General features: G+C 37.7%; 1 long non-coding RNA gene across 4 annotated transcripts in view; it reads right to left on the minus strand.

Moving 5' to 3' along the window:
• Positions 1 to 25,380, minus strand: part of LOC133782972 (uncharacterized) — a 50,560-nt gene that overhangs the window by 22,041 nt on the left and 3,139 nt on the right. Inside the window, exon 3 of one of the 4 annotated variants that reach the window (XR_009870743.1) lies at positions 3,888 to 4,156. The exons of the other annotated variants lie outside the window; for them this stretch is intronic. This is a non-coding gene — a long non-coding RNA (uncharacterized LOC133782972). Of the gene's footprint in view, positions 1 to 3,887; positions 4,157 to 25,380 lie in introns of those variants that run through there. 4 annotated transcript variants of the gene reach the window in all.

The raw sequence follows: 25,380 nt of genomic DNA on the forward strand, positions 1-25,380 counted from the left end.
ACCTTGGTACATCTTCGTCGAACCCGGATGTAAAGAGTAGGGAGTGGTATGCGATTCGTCCAAGATCTTTCGTCGGATATCAGAATCGATCGGAACACAGATCCGACCCTTGTACTTTAGTAACCCCATCTTCGAGAAAGAAAAGTCCTTAGTCGCTCCGACGAAGACACTCTCTCTATGCCCTCTCAACTAGGAATCCTTCCTCTGCGCCTCCTTGATCCTCTCAATGAGTGTAGACTGAAGAGTGATGTTGGCTAACCGACCAACCACTAACTCTATTCCTGCTCTAGTCATCTCCTTAGCTAATTTATCAGATATCTGCCTCGAAATGAACAACTATCTTGGGCCCTTCTGACTCAATGCATCAACCACTACATTAGCCTTCCCAGAATGGTATAGGATATCATAATCTTAATCCTTTACCAACTCCAGCCACCGTCTCTGTTGCATATTCAGATCCTTCTGAGTAAAGAAGTACTTTAAACTCTTATGGTCAGTGTATATCTCGCACTCTACACCATATAGATAATGTCTCCAAATCTTAAGTGTGAATACCACCACTACCAACTCCAGATCATGCATGGGATATCTCTGCTCATACTCCTTTAACTGTCTCGATGCATAAGCTATCACATTTCCAGCTTGCATCAGCACACACCCTAAACCCTGTCTGGAAGCATCACAATAAACCACAAACTTCTCATTGTCCATCGACAGACTCAACACTGGAGCAGTGATTAGTCGCCGCTTCAACTCCTTGAAATTGTTCTCACAACTATCTGTCCAAACATACTTAGTCTTCTTCCTTGTCAATTCAGTCAACGGTGTAGCTATCATAGTAAACCCCTCAACAAACCGCCAATAATACCCTGCCAATCCCAGAAAACTCCTAACTTCCGGAACACTGCTCGGTCTAGGCCAATCTCTCACCGCCTCAATCTTACTTGGGTCAACCAAAATCCCCTCCTTACTGACAATATGGCCCAGAAACATGACTTGCGGTAGCCAAAACTCACACTAGTTGAACTTAGCATATAGCTTATGCTTTCTCAACTATTGCAATACCAAACACAGATGTTATTCATGCTCTGAATCTGACTGCTCAACAAACCCCTCAACAAACCGCCGATAATACCCTGCCAATCCCAGAAAACTCCTAACTTCCGGAACACTGCTCGGTCTAGGCCAATCTCTCACCGCCTCAATCTTACTTGGGTCAACCAAAATCCCCTCTTTACTGACAATATGGCCCAGAAACATGACTTGCGTTAGCCAAAACTCGCACTTGTTGAACTTAGCATATAGCTTATGCTCTCTCAACTGTTGCAATACCAAACACAGATGCTATTCATGCTCTAAATCTGACTGGGAATATACAAGAATGTTGTCGAAAAACCCAATCACAAACTTATTTAGATAGCCCTTGAAAACCCTGTTCATCATGTCCATAAAAGTTGCTGGGGCATTGGTTAACCAAAAGGACATAACCAGGAATTCGTAGTGTCCATACATCGTGCGAAAAGTGGTCTTTGGTATGTCCTCTTTAATCCTTAACTGATCATAACCTGACTGGAGATTGATCTTAGAGAACACTGTCTCCCTTGTAGATGATCGAACAAGTCGTCAATCCTAGGTAATGGGTACTTGTTCTTAATGGTCAACTTGTTCAGCTCCCTGTAGTCAATACACATCCTAAGAGATCCATCCTTCTTCTTGACAAACAACACTGGAGCCCCTCATGGCGAGAAATCTGGTCTGATAAAACCCAAATCCAGTAACTCCTGCAACTGAATCTTCAACTCCTTCAACTCCGTCGGAGCCATTCTGTAAGGTGTCCTAGATACTGGCTCCGCCCCTGGCGCCAACTCTATAACAAACTCAATCTCCCACTGCGGCGGCAACCCTGGCAGGTCTGCAGGAAATAAGTCTGGAAACTCACATACCAATCTAGTCTCACCCGGTCCAACTGATACCACCCTAAAAGTATCCACAATATTCGCTAGGAATCCTATGCAACCTTCCTGCATCAGGTCTCTAGCCTTCAATGCTGAGATCATAGGTACCCGCGATCCACTAACTGTCCCTACAAATACAAAGGGTACCTCGCCTTCTAGTTCAAAAGTCACCATCCTGTGCTTGTAGTCAATCGTCACCCCATACTTCGATAACCAATCCATCTCTAGAATCATATAGAAGTCATCCATCACTAACTCAATAAGATCCACCAAAAATTCCCTATCGTCTATATCTACTGGCAATGCTCTAATCCATCTTCTAGAGACTACCAGTTCCCCAGTTGGCAACAAAGTCTGAAATCCCCTAGAATACAAATCACTAGGTCTACACAGCTGATCTATCACTTTAGCAGACACAAATGAATGGGTAGCTCACGTATCAATCAACGCAGTAAAAGATGAACTAGAACTAGAAATCTGACCTATCACGACCGAGGGGCTAGCCTCCGCCTCAGTCTGAGTCAAGGTGAATACTCTAGCAAGAGCGAAGTTGTCTCCCTGCTTTGGCTCCTCTTTTCTGGCCTGTGGACAGTCCTTCTTCAGATGGCTGACACTCCCACAAGTAAATCAGGCCCTGATCCTGCACTTTCCCTGATGTCGTTGTCTGCATCGAGGACACACTGGAAAACTCCTCCAGTTGTCACCCCCGCCCTGATGGCCACTAAATGCACCTCGGGCCCTCCTATTCAAGCTAGGAGGAAAGAAGGAATCTGGGGCCTTTCTCTTCTGCTCACTGGGGCCACTACCCCGACTAGATCTAGTAAAAGGAGGCACCATCCTCCTGGCATCGCACCTAGCAGCGCCCTCTCTCCAAATTTGATCCTCGACCCCCTTAGCAGTAAGGGCCTTGTCCACTACCTGAGCATAAGTATTAGTCTTTGGGTCCAAGGTAATCTTCACATCACAGGCGATCATAACATTCAAACCTCATACAAATCTACCTCTTCTTGTTGCATTAGTCGACACCAAATCTGGCGTGAACTTTGCCAACCGATCAAATTTCATGGCGTACTCTGTAACGGTCAACCGGTTTTGAGTCAGGTTGATGAACTCGTCAACCTTCATAGCTCGGACTACAACACTATAATATTTCTCATTAAAGATGTTTCTGAACTCTTCCCAAGTCATAACTGCCACATTCCTCCGATGAATCACTACATCCCACCAGATGCGGGCATCTTCTCTGAACATGTAGCTAGCATAAACTACCCTCTCGTTCCCTACCACCCTCATGAAATCCAAGATGGAGGAAATCATATTCATCCACTGCTTTGCCTGTAGTGGGTCCGGTCCACCCTTGAAGGTGGGAGGATGTTGTTTCCTGAACCTCTCATACAAAGGTTCCCACATGCTCTCCATAACAGGCTGAACCGGCACTAGCGCCATAGTTTGCGGAACTGGAAACCCAATGGCCTGAGGAGAGGCCTACTGCCTCAACTATTTCGGCAAACATCTATTGCCAATTCTGTGGGGCAGGTGGAGGGTCCTGACTTTGGTTGTCATCCTTGGCCCTACTGCTGCGGAGTCTAGATGATTGTCGAGGCATCACAACAATATGCCTGCAATCAACGATGCCTCTCATCAGGCAAGATAACAACATCCAAAACCACCTCCCAAGTCATATCAGTCAACCATAAAAACAATCCACATAACATACAAATAGCATATAACACTCAACAGGCCATGCCCTGGCATCATGCATATGTTAACTCATTCGTCACGCTCTATATAAAATAAGCAGGCAAACAGGGCATTTAAGCACATATTCAAGCATATAAGTTAATTATTACCAACCAACATTAATGACCCACCTACTCTAGACTTTTGGACCATTAACGAAACTATACATACAAATCCTTAATAAAACTTACATTTGCGAAAATACCATAACTTTATTAGAAACTTGTAGAAATAAGAGTTACTTTCATAAAATATCAAGTAGGATATGGGATCCCATTGTCTTAAAAACAAAACATAATTTAAAATAAAAGGAGTTACATAGCAAGTGCGGAAAAATACATGTAAAACCATAAAACAAGACTACATCCTCGAAAATCGAACTCTTGACTCCTTGACTCCATTCACCACCGATACACATTCCCCAAGCATCCATGAATCTTACCGCCACTATAGCTATTTTCCTGTACATATAAACAAAAAGGAATGAGCCTAATGCCCAACAAGGAAAATCTACCACATAGTTCATATACATAAATTTCATAAGAAACATAAAAACATAACATTACACTTATTTCATATATATACTATAATGGCCATTATTACTTGGGGTCCCATAGACTAAACAAGTCATATGCCCATGAGATTAGTGGGGTCCTACTAGCTAAGTAGGTCATATGCCCATAATCTATTTGGGGTCTTGTTAGTCATATGGGTCATATGCCCAAGCCTACAAACATACATATCATAACATAAGAAACATAAGATAACATGTAAAACATATAACATATGAATTTCTATCCTATTTTCCTTACCAAAATACCGGGATAAGAGGACAGCGCTGGGACTTTGGAACACCCCTAAAACCATTATGAAAGGGTGAGTTTAATGAAGAAAAGGAAATGAAAGGTTAGAGGCTGAGTAGAAGACTATGAGAACTTAAATAAAATAATACCAAAGAACTAAGGTGTAGAAATACCTTGAAGACTTGTAGACCAATCTAAACCTCGAACCGAAATACTATAGAACCTTACTTCCCAAGTGTTTGATAAGCTTATGATTTCCCCACCCAAGTGTTTACACTCTCACACTCACCTAGCAACTTGCAGCCTCTAAACTTAGAGTAAAAGGTGAATAATGGCTGGGTACTAGGTCCTATTTATAGAGTTTAGGAATGAAAGGATCTTAATTTCACTTGAATAAAAATAATGGCTTTTTAGGTGAAAATAATTTGAATAATCGTTCAGCAGAGGCTAAAGACTCGTTCAAAAAGGTGCTGGACTTATCAAGAGGTTGAATGGATGAAAGGAAAATGATTTCAAAACTTTTCAAAATATACTGAAGGAGGCGATGTATGGCCCCCTGTAGGCGATATATCGCCTGGGCCAGTATGCCCGAGGCAGTCGTGCATCGCTTCGTGTTTTCCGTATCTACGTGCTGCGATATATCGCCCCCTATAGCTGCGATATATCGGCACACGCTGATTATTTAAACACGAAATTACACATTTTTAGCTAAGTTTGAATGGAGTAAACAGCCTTGACTAAGCCCTTAAACGTATTCAAAGCTGCTGATTGACCTTAGAGCATTCAAACTTTACCCTTATTAAATTTAATCCTCAAAATACTTAATCCTTAATCACCCATACATAACATGTGCTTAAAATCCTATTGGTTCTTATCTAAACCTTATAGTATAATAAATATTATCCTTAATATCAGTCATATTAATCAAACCTTAGGTTAACATTAATATTCTTAAACTATAGGTTGAACTTAGAAAATCTACAAGTACTACTATGAGTGTCCAAATAATTCCCGGTCTGAACCAAAAATCCACAGTCATAAAGATAATACTATAAATACTATAATACTACTATCTAACTAGCTAAGTAAAGTTCTTGGACTCTACACCAACCCTGAGTCGAGCTTGTCACTGACAGCGAGCGTACATGTTCGGTCAATCTCCAGGAACCATAAACCTTGGCTCGCTCTAATACCAAGTTGTAACGCCCTACTACCTTAGATTCGTTACTAAGTGAGTTTAAAATGTGCATTTAACTTGATAATCAAGAATTTAGGTCAAAAGTGTAACTAAACTGTATTAAAATCACATAATTTGAAAATGTAGTTATTCATTGAAAATTATAAAACATTTAACATTCGGGATCCCGAAATACTGTTTATAAATATTTACAACTCAAAATATGATTAAAGTCAACTACACGAAAAAATAAGATTTAGTACAAAGCGTCTCTCAAAAATACCCCTGGTCGTGGCAGTCAAGCAGACAAGACATGTATACGCGCTTCATGCTCTCCATACTCATGGTTGGTCGATTTTCCCTTTGCCCTTACCTGCACCACAGAGCACCCGTGAGCCGAAGCCCAGCAAGAAAAATCCACACAAATAAATAACATAGGCATATCAATCATTCAACATATAACAATTCCGCCAACAGGCTAAACACATACTGCCATGCCGTCCCAAGCACTTTACCAGGCCCTGGGTTCGCAGTCTGCACTGTGAGGATACCCCAAGTATCCTTTAGGGTCTCACCCTGGCAACTCGCACTCCGCGTGCTAAATGATGCTCCCGTCCCCTTGTCGTTCTTGGCCTTCACCGTTCCCGGCCCTTGCCGTTCTCAGCCTTCACCGTTCCCGACTCTTGCCGTTCATTCACATATATGCACACATAGCATAATTAAGTAAATACTTAACCATGTATTAACATAATCAATGGGGCTATGCCATGCACACAATCATATAGGGTCGTGCCTTGCAACACAACTATGGGGCCTCGCCCTGCTCTATGGGTACAGCAGTTTTCTTACCTGTGTCCCGAGCTTCTTGAGCACCGAAATCCCGAGCACAGTCCTCTAACCTGAGCCTCGTTGAAAACATAGTCAAAACACATACATAGCACTCTCGTTACTAACGAATTCATAATCATCTCCCGGAACCAATCCCGTGCTCTCGGGACCCCCCGTTTCCCTACACATAGTAGCGAAAGCGTCCCATGAGACCCCTGAGCCAAAACCCTAAAAACACAAAATCTCGTCTCCTGGAATTGGCCTAGCACCGCAGCACAGCCCTATAGGGGCCGCAGCGCCCAGAATGGTTCCCATATCCTGATTCAACGTAGCGCCACGGGACGAAAAAACAGGGTCGCGGCGGTCATACGCGAACCCAGAAAACTGGGCTTTTCCCAACATTTTTCCTGAGCCAAACCTCTTCCAAATCAATACCAAGGTACACACAAGTCCCAATTCTACCCCTAGCCCCAAATAACAGTATGTCAAATCATAAACAACAACAACAACAACAACAACAAACCCCAAACACACAATCAAACCCAAGAATCACCTAGTGGTTTAAAACTTTACAAAACTTAAACCACAAACCAATAAACTTGAACCACACCAGCAAATAACTTCAGAGATGCATGGAACCCTTACCTCAAGTAGAAATTCATCCCTGAGCGTCTTTCAAAATCAATTCCAAGCTCAAATCCACTAATCCCAAGCTGAACCTTGCCAAACTTCATCCCAATAATCCACAAAGCAAAACACATATCAACTCCCAACCTTAACATTTCTCAGCAGAATTCAATCAAGAAATTAAAGTAGAACTTACCTTTGAACCTAGGTTAGTCTCCCAAATCCTAGCCTTGAATCCCTTGAATTTCTGGCCAAAAATCCTTCAAAATCAACCACCTTAGAGAGGGAGAGGGAGAGCATCGAATAGGAGAGAGAGAAAGCGAATTTGGTTCACTTTTCCTTTCTCTAATTTATCTAAGTGTTCTAGTATTCCCCAACCCTCAACTGAGTATATCCAACTGCCAAAATGACTCAATTGCCCCTTAAGTTAACCTAAGTCCTCATATATCACTAATGGTAGTTTAGTCTTTTAACACATCCCGCTAAGTCATCGGGTATACCTAAAACTCCCCGTTAATCCCGACATACCAAATTATTAATAAGCTACTAACCATTACCCAATAATTCCCGAACAAAAGTTATATTCCCAAAATACTCCTAGGCTCTTCCCGAACCGGGTATTTGACCCCTTTGTGACTTTCTAGCTAAATCGCTCCTTAGGACCATCTCGGATCGTGCACCACAAATATATCACCACTCACACGTGATATCAATCACAATATACATGAATATTGGATTTATGCCCTCAACAGGCTAAAATTACAAATACGCCCCTAACAACCAAACGGGGCCCACATGCATATTTAATTCACCTAAACATGCATTTCTAATCACATATTTATCAAATTCACATATTAACAAAATAAACCACTTATTGCCCTCCAGGCACGCTAATCAAGGCCCTAAGCCTTATTAGTAAATTTGGGTCGCTACAAGGCAAATATGTGCGTTTACCTTTTTTTTTTCAGGTGCCAAGCGGTGTCTTATACCCATCTCAACAAGATCTAAACGACTAGACAAACCATCTTTGGTTTTACCTGGGATATCAAGTAATGTACCAATTATAATTTCACACACATTTTTTTCTATGTGCATGACATCCAAGCAATGTCTAACAAGTAAATCTTTCCAGTTAGGAAGTTGAAAGAAAATTTATTTTCTTTGAAAACATCCATTAACTTTTTTGTTTTTAATTCTTCTTCCCATACCTAAAGTCAACTTTTTCTACTCCCTTAAGAATTTTCTCACCTGACAATGGCAAAGGGGCAAGGTCTCATTCCACAGTACCGTCAAATGCTTTTTCTTTATTTCTGTCAGGATGACTTAAATGAAAATATCGTCTATGACCCATATAACACATTTTGCGTCCATTTGACAAGCGACGACCCTTGTGTTGGTGAAACAAATTGGACAAGCTTGGTAGCCTTTTGTGCTCAACCCTGATAGGTTACCATATGCTGGAAAATCATTAACAGTCTATAACAACACCGCTTTCAAATTAAATACTTCTTTTTAAAACTATCATATGTCTCAACACCATTTTCATACAACTCTTTCAAATCATCAATTAATGGCGCCAAATAAACATCGACATCGTGTCCTGGTTGTTTTTGGGCCTGAAATCATTTATGAAAGCATCATAAACTTCCTTTTCTAGACCAACCAAGGAGGAAGATTGTACATAAATAGGAAGACAGACCATGAACTATGCCTACTACTAAGAGATCTATGCGGGTTTACTCCATCAGTAGCTAAACCGAGACGAAGATGTCTTGGTTCATTTTTGAGTTCTGGATTGATATAATCTACCTTCTTCTAGGCCTGTGAATCTGCAGGATGCCGGAGTTTACCATCTTTCACTTGTCCAGTCTCGTGCCATATTAAGTTCTTAGAGTGTTCTGCGCTTCGATATAATCGCTTCAGCCGCGAAATCAAAGGTAAGTACCACAACACTTTCTGAGGAATAAGTTTCCTAATGTCCTTACTTTTGTTAGGTTTGTCCTATGGTAAACCACATTCTGGGCAAGTGTCCATATCTGCATACTCCTTACAATATAAAATACAATCATTCTGACATGCATGAATCTTCTCATACTTCAACCCTATCAAACTTAAAGTTTTCTTTACTACATATGTAGACTTCTGAAAACAATTTTCTAGCGGCAAAATCTCTTTGAAAGCAGCTAAAAATTGACTAAAACACTTATCACTAACTCCATTTTCTACTTTTATGTTATAAAATTTAACCATTGTTGGAAATCTTAGTTTATTGCAACCATTGAACAATTGTCTATCTGCTTCTCTAACCATACTATCAAATTTTTCTGGATTATGAACAAACTCTTCTTGTGCTTCATCAAGCAATTCTATAGGATGCTCATCAAAATCATTACTCTCAAAATCATCTATACCTCGCCTACCTAATGGATATGGGTCGTCATTTAATAATTCTCCATGCCATTACCATTTACTATAACTTATATCAAATCCCCGACAAAATACATGATCCTTTATCATAGTAATATTCCTCTTTACTCCATTACCATAATCGATACAAGGACAATGAATTTTTTGTTGATCACTACAATTCTTTAGGCAAAACTCTAAAAATTTGTTGAATCCATCTTCAAATTGTGATGTTTCTCTCCTCTCAAGCATCCATGATTTATCCATACTAATAACAATATTAAATTCCTAATAAGTTAGGAAAAAACTTATAATAGGTTCTAGTCTTATAAAATTTTTAAAAAAATTGACAGAGTTTCCTCTGTTTCTATAGCATACCGTAATTTCATAATTACCTATAAAATCAATACAAATAAACACAATGATCAAGCATAGATGAATTCATCATTATTAGGTTCTAGTCTTATAAATTTTTTAAAAAAATCGGCAGAGCATACCACAATTTCATAATTTCTTTAAAAACAACACAAACAAACACAATAATCAACCATAAATGAATCCATCCTTATATCAGCACAACACGCAAATTTCCCAAAGCCTACTTCACTAATTTTCAAACATAACTTTCACTAAATCCAATATGCATGATTTAATTAACCTTATCTTTATACATAAATCTTGTAGTAATATAAATAAAAATAAAAAATAACTAACCTTCAATATTACTCTTCAATTCACCCGAAATGAACAACAAAGCTACCACTCAATCAACGACCCTACTAAACATTACTTACCAAATTCGTAAACTACATAATTAATTATCAAACCAATAAATAAATAAAAAACAAATCAAACTAGTTATAGAAACTAATGAACAACACTTTGATCATATTCAAGATATTTATTTTTTAAAATATTTAAAAAGAAAATTCATCTTGTCACAATTTCTAAAATTTACTATACATATATATATTTATAATAAACTAAATTTTTATCACATTATTTAAAGTAACAAAATAAACAAATAATTAGAAAAGTTAACAAAATATTAATAAATTTAATTATAAAATTTGGAATAATATAAAAAAAAATTATAAAAACATAAAAAATAAAAAATTATCATCAAAACAATGTTTTAGTAATCCATACCTGTTTTGAAGCTCAAAAACACCTTGCAATGACAAAAATTCAGTCAAAATCCGGCAAGAAACACCAAGAAACCATGAGAAATAATACCCACGGCCAAATGTATTTTTTTCCTCTAAAAAACAAAAAAAGAAGGATTTTGGGGCTATATTTCGGTTTATAATGAAGAAAAGTGGTAGGAAATGGTGTTGCCGCACGGTTACGTTAATGGAGGTTTTGGGGTTTTCAACAGAGGAGAGAGAGGGATTATGGTCGTTCGGGTCGAAGAAAGGGGTTTTAAAACTCTTCTACTTCGGTTTTTATATAAAAACCGTAGTAGAAGGGTTTTAAGGGGGTTGAGCTATGCACTTTCTACTGTGGTTTTTATGTAAAAACCGAAGTAGAAAGTGTACTTTCCACTTCGGTTTTTACATAAAAACTGCAGTAGAAAGTGCACAGCCACTAATAAGGGACGCGTTTGGCTTGGCCATTTTTTTACATATTTATTCTCTCTAAACAGAAGTCACGAGCCTGTGCAAACAAACATGGCCCTCTTTCAATTGAATTTTTAACTTTGTTTTTTTTAAAAAGAGAAGTAGTATCTAATTTTTTTTAAGCGTCAAATTCAAAAGCGAAGTAAAAGAGTTCAAAAATGATTTTACTTCAGATTTTTTGTATGCCGAGTATAAAAACCGAAGTAAAAACCTATATTATGTTGGAAGTCCCCACTGGACACGTGCTTAGACCCCAAATTTTCAACGTCTTCCTGCACTTTTAATGTCTTACAATTTTTGTAATTAATAAAAAAAATTCAATGTCTCCCAACATAAGACATTTAAAATCCCTCCTAATTTTTAATGTCTTACACCAATGGTATAAGACATTATAGGGAGTTATTGAATGTCAAAATTATTGAAGTGGTGGTTTATCATCAAAACATAGCACATTATTTCATGATTCATACAATTCTTACCATTACATAGCATAAACATAGAAATTCTATAAAACTTCTTTACCTCAGGTCCGAACAAAGAAAAATGAGAAAAACTTCACAATGAGCCTATAATCATAATCAAACATCGTCTCTTAGAATCACATAACAATACTCATGCCCAACACATATATCCCATGTGTGCTTGGGTCATGCATACATGGTACAAGTTGCCCCATAATTCAAAACATACACATTTTCACATAAAATCATAAAAAATAATGTTAATTCTACCTATTAACCCTTCATGGTTACAAAGTAAAAGTCATGTGTTTGAACAATAGGCATATATTTGAACGTAAAAATGTGTTTGCATGCAACCTGCATACGTGGGAGCATTCTTAAAATTTAACGTTTTAAAACGATAATTCCTACATGCTTATTTCTTGCATCTTCAAACAAAATTCAGCAACATAATTCAATTACCATTATTTGTTTCTTTAAATCCCAAAATTTGTTAAACAAATTTAATACATTATATTTACTTTAGAAAATAATTCATTCAGCCTTTCCTAATTTATCATAAAATAATAATTCCATTTATTACTTAAATAGCATAGAAAAGTGGCAAAATTTGTAGTTATTTAGAAATACTTAATAAATTTATTGTTTCCTTTTGCAAAATAACTTTTCTAAATAAAAGAAAAAACTACATGTTTTAAATGCGAAAATTTATAAATAAATTGGGCAAAAATGTATTTTCTCTTGTATTATTTAAGACTTAAATTATTTAGGTGTAAGACTCATTAATTTTAAACAAAATAATTATTTTAGCTTAATAACTCAAAGTTTCAGCAACTATTTATTTTGTTTAAAAAATCATAAGTGAATTTAAACCATAATTTTTTTCTCATTTAAATAAAAAAAATCTAAATAATAATGTAAAAAATTCATATTTACATTTTAAAATACCACATTTATATATACATAGCTTAGGGTATAATTTAATTGATGCACTAGCATTATTTATCTTATTTAAAAGATCTTTCTTATTTTTAATCCAAAATTCTAGCAACTATTTATTCATTCAAAATCACAAACTTGGATTAAAAACTATATTTTCCTTCATAAAATATACACAAAAATCTGCATTTTTTGTGAAACACCATTTATATGTGAAACAAACAAAAAATGCATTTTTTGTTTATGTAAACTCATACATCATTTTCAGGCATCACTTGAGAATTTTAAGTATTTTTTCACCATTATATTCACAAATTATATATATAAAAAAACAGCAAGCATAATTAACATGAAACCCACTTTTAAATTATGCTTAAATAATTACTCAAACCAAAACCTTCATGTATCATCAAATCATCATTTATAAGAGACTTAAGACAAATTATGAATTTAACCAAATAACCTAGCATATTTCTTATGAGTATATGTGACATCAAATAAAATGACCAACATGCATCAATAATCTCCCTAGGCCGAAACCCACATGTACCACGAACATGAAAATACCATTAAACCTATTCCAACCCAATAGTTTTAATATTAGCAACAAGGGACAACATAGACTCACCATTCAAAGAAATATGCCTATGCCAAAAATTACATGACATGTTTTAAATTCGAATTGTTTCCAAACCCAAAACAAAATCTAGCATGCTCCCATGATTACCAATGACAACAAGAACTCCAATAGCAAATAAAAAAAATAAAAATAAAAAAATAACCCAACATGCAAAAGGACCTCTAGGCTGAATATACACATAGGATTCAATAACAAGATTCATCATTTAAACTTATCATGCTTCCTTTAAAATAACCATTTCTCAAATCCATAAGTGTGATTATCAAGGTTCGAGAGGATTAATAAGAAGCCTAAAACAAGTATTCAATATAGCAACAATAAATAAAAAATATATAAAGAGAGTCATCTACACATGCTTGGCCGAAACCCCATCAAAACAACAACCGAACTTCTAAAATCATAACAAAGATTTATCACAACAACAATGCTAGAGATTTCCATTGCCTCCTTTGATAGATATCAAGAACTCAAATAACTATGGTCACCCTCTTTCATGCACCTAGGGTTTCGAAACCCACACAAAGATGAGAAGAAAAACCAACAACAACAAAAAGCAAACTTAGTCAATCACAAGAAAGCAAATGAGGAGATGAAATAGGAAATCACAAATACAAAATACATACCCTAGGATTTGAATCCCTTTCCTCTTCTTTTTCTCCTCCTCCTTTATCTTCTCTCTTCCTTTCTTTCTCTCTCTATCTCACGCCCTCTCCCTCTCTCTCTCTAGCCGACAGTTCCAAGAGCCAAAATGGCTCTTTTCTTTCTTTCTTCCTTCCCTTTTTATCTAACCCTAGAGAAATAACTAGCCTAATGGGAATGGGTATGTTTCCCAATCAAACCCTTTTTCCCCTATTTTTTTTATTTGATTGTCTTAACTAAAGGAAAAATAATCAATAAAATAAAAGATGACAACCTCCTTTTCCATTTTAATTATTTCCATCAATTTTAATTTATTTAATTGCCAAATAAAATAGGAAAAGAAATCACTTATTTCCCACTATGCCTCACACGCCCCTCATTCTCTTTTCCCTTTCTTTTTATTTTCTTTTTAATTCTTATAATCAAATAAATAAATTAAATAAAAGGAAATAATGTGTAGGAAAAATTATTGCATGCTCACCATGCAACCATGCACATGCACACACTCAAGTGCTAAGGCGCATCACTACCTACCATGCACCTTTGTGCATTCAACCAAAACTCATATTCTTACTAATTAAATTAATAAATAAATAAAAAAACTAACAATTAAATTCACGTATTCTACCAAACAATTCAAATAATAAAAATAAAACCTAACACTTAACAATTAAAAAAATAAATCAAACAAATTAATAAATCTAAAAAAATTTGTGCGCGGCATCTTTGTCGCCCCTGGATGTAAGGAATAAGGTGTTGTATGCGCCTCCTTCATAATATCTTCCTTAATCTCATCATTGTTAGGCACACAGATCCTATCCTTATACCGCAACAATCCATCGTTAGACATAGTGAAGTCACTACTATCACTTTTCTGTACCAAAGCCTCTTGACTTATTAGGGCTTCATCCATTTTCTGGCCTTCTTTAATCTGTTCCAATAGGGAGGACTATATAGTGAGGTTCGCTAGGCCTCTTGTCACGAACTCAATACCAACGTTTATAATCTCTTTCTACAGAGCCATCTCTATCATGCTCAGAGTTGAGACACTCCCATGTCTTCGCCCACTCAATGCATCAGTTACCACAATGGCCTTGCCCAGGTGGTATAGAGTTTTGCAATCATAATCCTTCACTAACTTTAACCACCTTCGTTGTCTCATAATCAATTCTTTCTAAGTGAATAAGTATTTCAGACTTTTGTGATCGGTGAAAATTTCACACTTATCCCCATCAAGGTGATGTCTCCATATTTTCAGTGCGAACACCACTGCTGCTAACACAAGATCATGGGTGGGATACTATTGTTCATAGTCCTTGAGCTATCTTGAAGCATAAGCTACCACCTTTCCATTCTGCATCAACACACAACGTAAGCCATTCCTTGATGCGTCACAATACACCACGAATTTCCTACCCTCTGTGGGAATACAAAGGATAGGTGTAGAGATTAACTTATCCTTCATAGTTTGAAAGCTTCCTTTACACTTCTTCGTCCATGTGATCTTTTGGTGCTTGCGGGTTAAGTTGGTCAAGTGTAATGTCCCAAATTTCTTAATAAGGTTTAGGACCTTGATTAGGAGGCTGGGAGGGACATAATTGATTTATTATGCTATTAAATGATTATATGCATGCGAATCCATTTCTGATTAATTGGGGGATTTTCATATTTTGGTCATTTCGGGCATATTTGGCATATATGTGATATATGTGTGTGATGCTTTATTATTATTTGTGTAGAGTCCAAGAACTTTACTTAGCTAAGATAGATAGTAGTATGATAGTATGTATAGTATTATCATTGTTACTGTGGATTTTTGGTTCAGACCGGGAATTATTTGGACACTCATAGTAATACTTATAGATTTTCTAAGTTTAATCTATAGTTTAAGAATATTAAGTATAACCTAAGGTTTGATTAAAGTGACTGATATTAAGGATTATATTTATTATATTATAAGGTTTAGACATCAACCAATAGGATTTTAAACACATGTTATGAATGGTGATTAAGGATTAAGTATTTTTGAGGATTTAATTTAATAAGGAGTAAAGTTTGAATCCCCTAAGGTCAGTCAGCAGCTTTGAATACGTTGAGGGCTTAGTCAAGGCTGTTTACCCCATTCAAACTTAGCTAAAAGTGTGTAATTTCGTGTTTAATTATTCAGCGTATGCCGATATATCGCAGCTATAGGGGGCGATATATCGCAGCACGTAGATACGGAAAACACGAGCGATGCACGGTCGCCTCGGGCATACTGGCCCAGGCGATATATCGCCTACAGGGGGCGATATATCGCCTCCTTCAGCATATGTTCAATTGTTTTTTGAATTCTTTTCCTTTCAGCCATTCAAACTCCTCCATAAGTCCAGCATCTTTTGAACGAGTCTTCAGCCTCTGCTGAACGATTATTCAAATGATTTTCACTTAAAAAGCCATTATTTTTATTCAAGTAAAATCAAGATACTTTCATTCCAAAACTCTATAAATAGGACCTAGTACCCAGCCATTATTCACCTTTTACTCTAAGATCAGAAGCTGCAAGTGTTAGGAGAGTGTGAGAGTTAAACACCTGGGTTTGAGAAATCATAAGCTTAAACATCATAAGCTTATCAAACACTTTGGGAAGTGAGGTTCTATAGTATTTCGGTTGAGGTGTAGATTGGACTTTCAAGTCTTTGAGGTAACCAAAACTCTAGTTCCTTTCTGTATTATGTTATTTTCTTCCTCATAGTCTTCTACTCAATCTCTAACCTTAATCTTTATTTTGGTTAGGGAATCCAAGTTCTTAAGCACATAAGTTGTGGTAAGCATATTTTCTCAATGGTTTAGTCTTCCTATTCATTTTCATTTCTTCTTCTTCTTTAGACTCACTCTTGTTCATTATGGTTTTAGGAGTGTTCCAAAAAGTCCCAACTCAGTCCACATATCCCGGTAACTTTGGTAAGGAAAATAGGCTAGAATCTATATGTTTATGTTTATGTTATCTTATGTGTTATGTTTTCATATGTTATGAATATGTTATTGATGTGTATGTTGTAGGCTTGGGCATATGCCCTATTTGACTAACAAGACCCCAAAAAGATTGTGGGCATAAGCCTATTTAGCTGGTAGGACCCCACTAATCTCATGGGCATAAGCTTGTTTAGTCTATGGGACCCCAAGTAATAATGGCCATTATAATAAGTGTATTATGTGTTATGTTATGTCTTTATGTTTCTTATGAAATTATGTTTATGACTATGTGTTAGATTTTCCTTGCTGGGCATTAAGCTCATTCCTTTTTGTTTTATGTGCAGGAAAATAAGCTTTAGAGGCGGTAAGATTCGTGACGCTTAGAGGATGTGTATCGATGGTGAATGGAGTCAAGGGGCTGAGCGTTATTCGATTCGAGGATGTAGTCTTGTTTATGTTTTTATGGTTTTAAATGTATTTTCCGCATTTTCTATGTAACTCTTTTTACTTTAAGTTATTTTTTTGTTTTAAAGACAATGGGTACCCATATCCTACTTATTTATGAAAGTAACTCTATTTCTACAAGTTTCCAATAAAGTATGGTATTTTCGCAAAAATGTAAGTTTTATGTATAGTTTCGTTAATGGTCCAAAAGTCTAGATTAGTGGGTCATTACAATTTGGTTATGCTAGGGTTACTCAGCACGAGACGATCCTAAGAGGTAAGCTAGTGGGAAAGTCACAACGGGATTTATTCTTGACTCGGAGTGAGTCAAGGGGTATTTAGCACATTACCGGGTTATTGGGTAATGGGAATAAGTATTTGATGATAAATTGGGAGTTAGTAAGATCAGGGGGAAATTCTAGAGGTTTTGACTATTTTACCCCTTAGGACGTTTTCAGGACCCGAGCGTTAGGATTTGTTTGAGGCTACTTAAGCTTGAAGTAACCTGTTAAGAAATAAAAAGAACGTTCAGTAAGTTATCTCTCCCTCTAAGTTCCATTTTTGTCTCCCGATTGCATTTTCGAAGGAAACTTGAGTTCTAGGACTCGGATTTAGGCATAGCGATCCTAGGGAAGATTAGAAGATTATTAGCCGGAGGATTTAGTTGGGAAACAACTCAATCTGAGGTAATTCAAGTTTTAAGTTCTATGTTTTTAAAGATTTTAAGCTTGAATTGGACTTTGTGTTTTGATGAGTTTTTGAATTATTTGAAGCTTGGGTTTTTTCGGTTTTGGATCATGGGGATATTTGGAAACTTTGATTTTGGGATTTGGAGATGTTTGGATAGGTTTTTGGATCGTTTTAAAATGGTAAAATCAAAGAAAAATGGTTGGTTCGTGGTTGGGCCGCAACCCTGTTCTTGGGCGCCGTGGCCAAGGCTCGATGAAGCAAGTGGAGGTTTCTGTTTGCCCTGGGGGTCGTGGCGCTTGATGAAATTTATGGCCAAAATTAATGTTTTGATTATGGGAACTTAAACCTTAGGCCTTCGGATCATTCCTACTACCCGGTTTAGTGGGATTTGATGTCCTGGAGGCTAGGTCTTGGTTCTGGGATTGGTTTTAGAACTTGAACTCATTAGATCACCATTTATGGTTGTGACTAGGTTATCAATAGGTGCTTGTAATCAGGATCGTGCTTATGGCTCATTTATTGGTAACTAGTGCTTGGACCAAAGGTAAGAAAATTGCACCCCATATGTGACATGCATGGTAATTATTGAGACATGTCGAGTGTTTAAATGTGATGCATGTGATGCACGAGAAACATGTGGTTAGGTCATGCCATGAATGTTGAATGTGAGATTGATCAGAGCTTGAGTCTATGTGTTTGTGCATGATTCTAATTATGCTAGAAATTGTTAAATGAGCATGTTGAATGCCCTCTATTCAGATATTTGACATATGATATATGCCTGGTAGCATTGCTTACGTGTGCATGTTATTGACCTAAAAGTCAGAAGCAGCATAAGTGTCATGAAAGCAGAGCTGATAAAAGATTAGATCTAATCAACATCAGCATTGAATGACTCATATGGAGCATTAATGTTGGACCGACCCTAAGTTCGATGAACATCTGCATTGAATGACTCATATGGAGCATTAATGCTGCACCGAGCCTAAGTTCGATGAAAATTATAAGCGCTTGTCTAGTCTATGACTAGTTACTCAGAGCCAGGGCCAAAGGCCTAGGTGACTGTTTTGTCACATGGTTGAGGGAAACGGAATCCCACTTTAGTGACTCTAGGGTCACTCAATAGGTTTATGTTGGTGACTATGTCATCAAATACCTATCTTGTTTAAGCTAGTGAAAGGATCACTTATTTGTAAAGCCCAGGTGACCAAATCGTCACATGGCTAATGGGAACGGAAACCACCTTAGTGACTTTTACAATTGTCACTCTTCTATTTAGAGCTATAAGCCCAGCATGGTTATCAAAACCACCAGTGTTAAATCACTTATCTGATTAGGATTGACTTGATAGTCATCCACTCAGGAGGGCAGTATTCCTTATCCTGGATACCCATCATTACGTGAACTTATTTGCATGCATGATTAAGGTTGTTATTGCTAGGCATGCACTTTATGATTTATTGACATGATATTATTGATCATGAGCATATTGAGTTTTCTTGCTGGGCTTCGGCTCACGAGTGCTATGTGGTGCAGGTAAAGGCAAAAGAAAGCTATACCATCCTTGAGTTGAAGAGCTTAGGTGACGATGTGTACATATGCGGCTGCTTTACCGCCACGGCCGAGGGTTGAAAGGGGAACAAGGGTTAAACCCTGTTTTGCCGCTTAGATCGGCTAGTTGTAAATATTTTCTTATAATAGACCTTTAAATTATATTTTTGGGATCCCAATGTATACAGTAAACGTTTTAATGAAACGTTATATCTTAACCAAAAAATTTAATACTAAACCGCCAATCATACTTAGTTACACGATTATGGCCAAATGACTCGATTAGGGAGTTTAGCACTATTTAAAAGGCACACCATAACGGTCCCTGGAGTTTAGGGCGCTACAACTTGGTATCAAAGCGAGCTGAGGTTTATGGTTCCTGAAGACAAGCTGGGCATGTACACTCATCACTAAAGATAGCTTCAATTAGGGAATGGTAACTATTTATGTAGTTATGTGCTTAACTGCTTAAATAGAAAGTAAATGCTTTACCTGCACATTGTATTAGGGAGCGTGAGATTGTGATAGAGCCTGGCTCTTGACTATATGATTACATGCTCCGTGAATATATATATATGAATTTGATCATATGATTACCTGCTCCATGAATATATAATTGTGATATTTGCATGCTGGAGTTGGAGGTATGGAGTGAATATTGGAAGAGTAGGGATTATGAATAATGTATGAATGCCATGGACATGCTTTTAGCACTGCAGTGGGTTGTGATTGTAGTGTGGTAAGATTGATCCCGTGGGGAAAGCTTTTGATATGCTCATCATGATTAATGGGTCAAGTTATTCACTGCAAATTCAATCAGCAGGTTTATATCCAAGGTAGATAATGAGGCCTGGCGGTGGTTATACTGAGGCTGGGAGTTACAGCCAGGGTTTTAGTTCTTCATCTGCTCCTATGAATTTTCAGTAGATGTTTACAGATGTGCAATTAAGATTGCAGAGATAGGAGGAAGAGATTAGGTCTTTGAAGCAACAACAAAATCTCTTAGGGAGCACCTCTTCCTTTGTTATGCCAGGAGTGGCACCAGCTTTGGCTCAGCCTAAGGTTGAGAGCAAATGGAAATTTCTCTGTGGAAGATTCCAGGAGTATTACCCTCCAATCTTTGGTGGAGGCCTAGATCCATTCAGAGCTAAGCAATGGATGAACATGATCAGTTCCATTCTTAACAGCATGGGGCTGGTAGGTCACGATAGGCTGATTTGTGCGACATATGTATTGCGGGATGATGCCCGGACGTGGTGGGAAGTAGTATCCCAGACACGAGACACAACTGTGATGGATTGGAAAGAATTTAGGCAGCTGTTCAATGAGAAGTATTACTGTGATGCAACCAAGACTGCTAAGATGAATGAGTTTATGAACTTGGTTCAGGGCAATGCAACAATAGCCGAGTATGTTAACAGATTTGATGGGTTGGCCAAATTCACTTTTGACATGGTACCCACAGATGTAGCTCGGAAGGGAAGGTTTATTCAGGGATTGAATTCCAGGATAGCTCAGGGCGTTAGAGTTGCCCCAGTGTATGAAATCTCTACCTACGCTCAGTTGGTAGGGAAGGCTCTTACTGTTGAGAACGCAGGACATCAGATTGGGTAAAAGAGTGCTGGAGAGCACGAAGCTCAGATAGTGGTACCTCCACATATTGGATCAAGTAAGATGAAGGAAAGATGGAAGACTTACCCAGAATGCACTCGGTGCAAGAGGCGTCATTTAGGAGAATGTCGAGCAAAGGCATGTTTCTTATGTGACATGGTTGGGCATTTCAAGAAGGATTGCCCAAGGCTAAGAAAGGATGAGCAAAAGGGAATGGACAGCTCGACTCCAGCTCAAGTGTTCGTTCTGATGCAGTCAGAGACTGAGACTGAGACTAGTTCCTCAGGGGTGGCAAGTCAGATTTTTGTATTATGCTGACTGGTTTTGATACCATGTTGTTTCTTTGTTTGATGCATCTAGAGAAGCATAGATTTGTTATGCAGATTGCATGGTTATGTTATGATGGGAAAGTAATACTATATTGGTGACTTAAGAGATGAGTTGGATTATGATGGAAATGACTCATTAGTGGTTTTGATAAAGCTGGTTATGCTGGCTTTGGTATGATTCAGGATATGGACTGGTTAAGTAAGTATGAGGCTATGATAAATGGCAAGGAAAGGATGGTAATCCTTGGGCTTGAGAGTGGAAAGCCTTGTGACAGTTGGCAATGTGCATGGATTCTGTATGTTTATGACATTTGTATTGAGAGCTAGAGTTTTATTGCAGAGAGATGCATAGAACCCTTAGCTAGTGTGGTGGATACCTCTTAGATTGTGCCAGCAGGATCAGGACAGACTGGAGTAGTCTGTGAGTTTCTGGATGTATTTCCAGGGAATCTATCAGGATTACATTTACAAAGAGAATAGAATGGTGATTGGATTAGTGCCAAGGATGGAATCAGAATTAGGGCACTGTATTGAATGGCTCAGCAGAGTTGTAAGAATTAAAGGTTCAGCTATTGAGTAATATGGTATTCTCCAAGGTGGATCTTAGGTCTGGTTAGTACCAGTTAGAGATCAGGGAGAAGATTAGACAGAAGACTATTATATCAGATAATGGCACTAGGAGTGTTGAGTTATGATTTGAGAGTTTAATTAATGTTGAGTTATCTTGATGAATTAGATGGACAGCATTCAAAGGATTATTTGAATGGGAGTTGTGAGCGTCTTGGACGATGGTATTGTGATGTATTTCTTGTGAAGATTTTCCAAGGTCAAGGAACACCTCGGTAGGCAAGAGTTTCCTTGGATGGACATGATATTATATGTACCTTGGGAAAGAGTTCTGAGTCTTCTTGTAGATCAGAACCAGTTAGTAGGTTGTTACGACACCTCAGTGACAGAGAAAAGTGATTGCTTATGCAACATTTCAGTTAAAGGATCTGACCAGAGCTGGAGTAGAGTTTCTGGTGGGCCAGGTGGCCAGTTGTATGCTTGAGATTACTATCTTAGAGAGGATTATAAGTAAAACAATTAAGTGAACCACAGATAGGAAAGATTGAGTGGGAAGTCTTAGCTGGATTAGCTAAGGATTAAACAGCGTCAAGTATGAATTTATTATGGTATAAGGATCGGACTTGGGATCCGATGGACACTGGGATTAAATGGGAGATTCTGGGTGAATCTCATGCTACTCTTTTATTCTCTAAATTCAGGCATCATGACAGTGTATTAGTGTTTGAAAGCTTTATATTGATGGCCTGAGATGGAGAGGGACATAGTGGAATACATGGTAAAGTTCTTAACCTATTAGCAGGTCAAGACAGAGTATCAGAAATCAATGGGACCATTGTAGCCTTTAAGTATTTTATAATGGAAATAAGAAAGCATCGCGATGGGTTTCGTGGTGGGGCAACCCAAGATAGTGAGCTAGCGTGATTTGGATTAGGTCATTATGGACCAGTATTCCAAGTGAGTTCATTTCTATTAGTGAGAACAATTAACACAGCTGATCAGTTTTCAAATCCCTTTGTGAGAGAGGTAGTGTGCCTTCGTGGAATTAGAGGTTTATCTTATTAGATGAAGACTCAATTATTACTTCCAGATCTTGGAAGGGTTAAGGAAGGCGATGAGTATATAGATGGAATTCAATACAGTTCATTGCCCTCAGACTGATGGTAAATCAGAGAGGGGAGAGAGAGTTATCCAGTATTGGAAAGGTACCTTATGAGACAAGGTATGTTTGAGAATGTTTATCACTCGTTCATGGGAATGAGATGGGTGAGGTGTTGAGTTTGGATCCTGAGGTGGTTCAGGGGACCATTGAGATTATTAGAGGTTAGAGCTTGGATGCTCACTTCTCACAGTAAATGGAAAAGTGTTACTAAATTGAAAAGTAGGAACATGGAGTTCCAAGTATAAGATTGTATCTTCCTTAAAAGTATCATTGTGGAAAGGGGTGAGGAGATAAGGGCAATTTGAGCCTAGATTGTTTTGACAGTTTTAGTCCTGGATAGGACTAGTCAGGTTGAATTTGGATTGACCTTATCTTTGCCACTATCAGTTGTGTATAGTTTATTATGTATTTCCATGCAGAGGACATGGGTTAAAAGAAACTCATGAGTTGAGTTATGAGAATCTGGAGATTGAGGCTAAGTTATCCTGTAAGGAATAGCCAATTCAGATACGAGATAGAAAGAATAAGGTTCTGAGGAACAAAGTTATACCTTGAGTCAAGTGAAAGCAAGTGAGAGTATGTAGTGGAGTATGTGTCTAAATGCTTAGTATGCCAGCAAGTGAAAGCAGAACATCAGGGGCCTGCAGGCTTATTGTAACCGCTTAGTATTCCAGAATGGAAGTGGGAAGACATAGCCATGGATTTTGTGACAAGACTACCACGAACAAATAAGCAGCACAACTCGGTTTGGGTTGTAATAGATAGACTAACCAAGTCAGCTCACTTCCTTCTTGTCAAGACTACGTACACAACAGATCAATATGCAGACATTTATGTCCGAGAAATAGTAAGACTGCGTGGAATCCCTAAGACCATTGTATCTGATAGAGGATCAGTGTTTACATCGAGATTTTGGGGAAGCTTGTAGCAAGCCATGGGTACCAAGTTAAGTCTTAGCACGACATTTCATCCACGGACCGATGGTCAATCCGAGTGTACCATACAGATTTTAAAAGATATGTTGTGCACTTGTGTACTTGATTTAAGAGGATTATAGAGTAAGTATTTGTCGCTGATAGAATTCTCCTACAACAATAGCTACCGGTCAACGATCGGGATGGCACCCTATGAGTTACTCTATGGAAGGAGGCATCGATTGTCGTTACATTGGGACGAGGTAGGAGAAAAGCAACTTCTTGGACCCGAAGTTGTTAGAGAAGGTCAGGATGCAGTAGCGCTAATTAGAAAGTGTATGCTCGCTGCTCAGAGTCGACAGAAAAGTGTAAAATTCAAAGTCAGAGATCAAGTCTTCTTAAAGATATCTCCTATGAAGGGTGTGAAGCGGTTTGGGAAGAAAGGCAAGCTTAGTCCCCGGTTTATAGGTCCTTTTGAGATATTGGACAAGGTGGGAATAGTTGCATATAGATTATCCCTACCGCCAGCTCTAGCAGATAGCCACAATGTATTTAACATCTCGATGCTGCGTAGATATGTGTTAGACCCATCTCATGTCCTCAAGTACGATATGATAGCACTCTAGAAAGACTTGAGTTACGAGGAACGACCGATTAGCATCCTAGATAGAGGAATGAAGGAATTACAGTCTAAGAGTATTCCGATAGTCAAGGTCCTATGGAGCAATAGTTTTGAACGGGAGGCAACGTAGGAGTTGGAGGAAGACATGTTAGCCCGGTATCCGAAATTGTTTGGTAAGTAAATTTCGGGGACGAAATTCTTTTAAGTAGGGGAGAATTGTAGAGTCCCAAAATATTTACTTAGCTAGCTAGATAATAGTAGTAGTTAGTATTAGTTAGTAGTATGTTAGTTGCCGTGGATTTTGGTTCAAACCGGAACTTAGTTGGAAACTCATAGCAACAGTTGTGGATTTTATAAGTTTAATCTATAGTTTAAGAATATTAATTATAACATAAGGTTTGATTAATATTGCTGGATCTAGAAATATATTTATTATAACCTATGGTTTAGATAGAGCTAATAAGAGTGTGGTGTTTGTCATAATTATGATTATTAAGGAATTAAGTATTTTGATGAATCGCTTAATTAAAAGAAAGATCTAGAAGTTCTAGAACCTTCCAGAAACTGTTAGGATTGTATTATGACTAAGTCAAAGCTGTTTTATCAATTCAAAATATGTTAAAAAGTGCAAATACGTGTTTGATATATCAGCTATAGGGGTTGATATATCGCCTACGGAAGATACGGAAAACACGTCGACT

This window comes from Humulus lupulus, chromosome 6, assembly GCF_963169125.1.
Source record: "Humulus lupulus chromosome 6, drHumLupu1.1, whole genome shotgun sequence".
NCBI lineage: Eukaryota > Viridiplantae > Streptophyta > Magnoliopsida > Rosales > Cannabaceae > Humulus > Humulus lupulus.